Raw genomic sequence first — 4,686 nt, forward strand, 5'->3', positions numbered from 1 at the left:
CAGTAGATCTTCAGTTTGGTTAGAGAGGATAAGTCTATGATTTAGCTTAGAGACTGTAAGTCTATGATCAGTCCAGCACTTTGTACCCTGCCTTGCCTTTTTCATGCTTACATACTTCTAACTCTATTAAATGTAAACGGTTGTTGCATGGGTACATTCACAAAGTTTTATTGCAATTAGGTAAGTGGAAGTTAGTGTTGATGACAAGAAGGTGCATGAGATGCCCGTCTTCAGTAATAAGTGACCATTGTTATATTACTTCCAACTCCATTTCTCCCAAGGGCTCACTACCATGCAAGGGAGTTTGAGCTTATTCTACTACTAAAGTTATTAGGAAATATAAGCTTGTCCTCTTTTGGCACATGGAGCATAAGTGTCTCTAGTTCTTCACAACATTTTTTTTCTCTTTGATCTCATCAAGTTTTGTCTGGTGGGACCATAGGCATTGATGATGGTGGAGTGGCATTTTCTCACAAGTGGAAACAAAATTTTCATGAGTCTGTCTTTCAATACCTTTGGTAGATATTCCCTATAGAAATAAAGAAACACTTAAATATTTAAATGGATAATAATGAGTTGTTATTGAGGCAAAGCAATATAATCAAGAAAATTTTAAAACCTAAATTAATTTATATTTTGGGGGGTTTTTCATGGTTCTGATCAAGTACTGTCTGCTATATGGCCTTTTCTGTCCTCCATCTTATACCACCCAATTTGCTAATGCCTTTCCCTCCAAGATTATTTTCTTTACTTTCAAATATGTATTGTCTTCATATATGTATATTTGTTTATATATATATATATACATATACATATATATATATATATGCATTTTTAAAATTGTGCAAGTTGCCCTTCCATTAGGATATAATCTCATTATAGGCAGGTACTAAAAATTTTATCTTTGCATCTATAGAACCAAACAAAAGGATTGTAATATGCTGTTTATTATATAATTGTTCACAGACTTGAATCCCCCAAACTACTAAGAAGTTATTTTATCGGACTAAACAAAATATTAGCAAGATTCATCTGGAGGTCCAGAATCTTAGGTGAAATAATGAAAAAATAAATATGAATTTTCACGTATTCAACTATATTTTATCAGGTCTATTCAATTTTAATTTTAAATGTGATAAAGTTTGTCAATAGGACAAACCAGGTAAACAAAACATAGAAGGAATCAAATATGACACTATTTTTGTTGAAATTTATTTTTAATTTTATTGAAAAATATTTATTGGAAATTCAATAAAGCCAAGAACATGAACTGTTTGTGGCAATTATTTTGTATCTGAAGAGAGTATCTGAGAAACTGGAAATAAATTTGGTAGAAATGAGACTTCAAAGAATATTTTGTCATATAACAAAATAAACTCCAAATATATTCAGTGTAGATACCTTTGAGACCATGTATTAACAGGGAAAAATCTGAGATAAATAAAATAATTAAGTGATTGTAAAAAATAAAATTTCACTTCATAAAATATAAAAAAATTTCCATGAACAAAATCAATATAGCTAGATATAAAAACAATATGTTGACAGGCCATAATCTTTTCATCTAATACTGTTGTTAAATATCTGATATACATGATAATTTATGTGTGTATATAAGACACAAATCCATTCTGCAACAAATAAGTGACCAAACAGTTTGAAAAGGTATTTTTCAAAGGAAGAAATTTTAAAAATCAGTATCAATGTGAAAGAAAACTTATAATCATTAGAAAGAGAAATTAAAATTCAAAAATTCAAAAAATTTACCTCATACCAATCAGATTGCCAACGATGACAAAAAAGCAATCTTGTCACGTTTCTGTGAAAATTGTAAAACAATTCCCATCAGTCAATGATGAAATGTCTGTTCTCTACTTATATTACAAAACTTCCATATTTTTACTAAAATTAAATAAAAGCTTCATTTTTTAACCATTCCTACCCTTTCACCTTTATCGCACATACGTCCTCTCTAACTGGCATATAACTAAATTAAACTGACTTTCTTAATGTTTCTCATATAGCAGATTTCTTCTTCCATTTTTATATACAGTTACATTGACTCTTTTACATATGTGAAATGTACTCCTGACCCATTTCTGCCTCTTAGAATCCCTAACTTCCTTCAGTATTTCACTGAAGGTGCACTTATTTTTTTTGGTAACTAAAGTATCACAAAAAAATCTATCTTGTACCATTTTTTTTATAAATCTCTGTGTGTTCTCACATCCTTTGCTTAAATTACAAGCTCATTCAGTACAAGTATTATTGTATTTTTGAATTTATACCTGAATTGAAGAATTGCCATTGTCCAGGCCATTCATATACTAACTAGCAAATATTTTCTGAATATATATGTATACCTCCATATGTGTGCAAATATGTACACATATGTGCATGCATAATATATGCACATTTATCTATTGTATGTGTACATATTGTCCCCAATAATTTAAAACACTAATTTTCCTGAAAACATAAAAACTTAAAAACCCAACAAAATTGGTATTTATTAATTAGGTAGTAGATGGATAACTCAAATCATATAGAAGCAATGTAATATTATTGGATTATACAAATTGAGAATTATGAAGAACTCAAAAATAGATGACTTGTTTTATAAATTAATATAGAGCAAAGAAGAGTGACAGAATTCAAGATTTAAAATCTGAAGTATCATCATAGGCAATTTTGTGAATCAACCACAAATTTAGTATGCGTCATTATTTCTGAAACATTGTGTACAACTGCATCATTTAATAGGGAAAAAACGCAAGACTCCAGAAAGCCAAGACACATAGGCATTAATTTGCTCAATCAAAATTTAAACCCACATTTTCTGTCCCCAAATAAAGCATTCTTTTCCCTGTTAAATGAACTTTTTATAGGCAGAAACAGAACTATTATTATTAGCACAATCATGAAAAGAAAGCTAACAATTGAAAAACAATCACTACTCATGTTAGATTTAGTTTTTCAATATGTGTCTCTTCTCCCAGTTGAGAAGCAATAGATAATAAATCCAAAATATCCTAACAATATCAAAAATGACCACATGTTAATTTTTTTTGTTGAAAATACTTTGTTACATGGGAGAATTCTATTACATTGAGGATGCTGGAGATTTATGATGTCTTTAAAAACAATAATAAAATATCTATAAGTAGAAAAGATCTTTCCTTGACTTAATAAGTTTGATATTTTAAAGAACACATAGGTGGAGATGTTCAGCAGATTTTTATATATAAGACTCAAACTGAAAAGAAATATGAAAGCTGAATATGTTGGTTTAAGCATCATTTCCAAAGACATAAAGTTGAATCTGTGGTATCTGAGATCAATCTGAGATCAAGAGAGAAAATGAAGATAGAGAGAAAAGAAGAGGGTTCAGGATAAAACTCTTGGGTATTATTTTCAGGGGAGGGGTAACATGAATTTGCAGTACTGTATACTAAGAAAGATGAGTTAAAGAGAAAAGAGGGAAAGTCAGGAGAGAGCAATGTCATTTAAAAACTCAGGGAGGTGAAAAGTACGTAGGAGGAGGGATTAGACTAGATACCTTAGATAGTGATAAATTTGAACAAAAATTAAGGAAAGCTTCTTGAATTAAGAATTAAAGAGTTTATTACCAGCCCACTAAAAGTCTGTTTCATTGAGATGTAAGTTTAAATTGCAAGGGAAATAGAGGTAATGAATATAGATGAATGAATGAATGAATGAATGAATATAGATTGCCTTTTTTTCTTTGATAATTCTAAATGTTTTATTACTTCATAATTACCCTGATCACATGCTTATGGAGTATTTATATTGAATACTTTGAATTTTTCAAGACACTGAATAGAGAGTTAGAAGGAATGATATGTGCACAAAATCAATGAGGGAAGATTTTCCTTTTTTCCAAGTCTACCTTGAGTTCTTTTTTTTTAAATTCGAATTTTAAAATTATTTTTCCAATTACATGTAAAAAAATTTTCAAAATTCATTGTGTAAGATTTTGAGTTCCACATTTTCCTCCCTTCATCCTTCCCCTTCTCCCTCCCCTTGACAGTCAGTTAATTGAAATAGCTTATACATGTACTTCAATATTAAATGTATTTGCCCATCACTCATTTTGTGAAAGAAGAATTAGAACAAAATGGGGGAAAAGGGAAAGAAAAAAATTGAATATTTAAAAGTGAAAATAGTACGCTTTGGTCTGCATTCAGATTTCAAAGTTATTTCTCTGTGTATGGACAGTATTTTCTAATGCAAGGATTTTAGAATTGTCTGTGATCATTGTATTATGGAAAAAGTTATGCCTATCATATTTGGTTATAATACAAATTTGCTATTAATGTCTGTCTACAGTTTTCCACCACTGGTTCTACTCACTTCATGAGTTCATGTAAGTCTTTCAAGGTTTTTCTTAAATCTCAGTGCTCATGATTTCTTATTGAATTATAATAATATGCCATGACAATCATATAACATAATTTTTCCTCTTTCCTCTCTTATTTCCCTTTGGTGTAAGATAAATTTCTAAACCCAACTGTTATTCCATCTTTGAGCCAAGATCTATGAGAATAAGATTCAAAGAATTTTCACACTTTCTCTTCTTTCCCTCTACTGTAATAGTTGTTTTCTTCCTCTTCTTGTAATGTAATTCTCCTTTTTCAGTCTCCCCCTTTCATTGAATCAAAATCA

This window comes from Macrotis lagotis, chromosome 2 (assembly GCF_037893015.1).
Source record: "Macrotis lagotis isolate mMagLag1 chromosome 2, bilby.v1.9.chrom.fasta, whole genome shotgun sequence".
Classification (NCBI taxonomy): domain Eukaryota; kingdom Metazoa; phylum Chordata; class Mammalia; order Peramelemorphia; family Peramelidae; genus Macrotis; species Macrotis lagotis.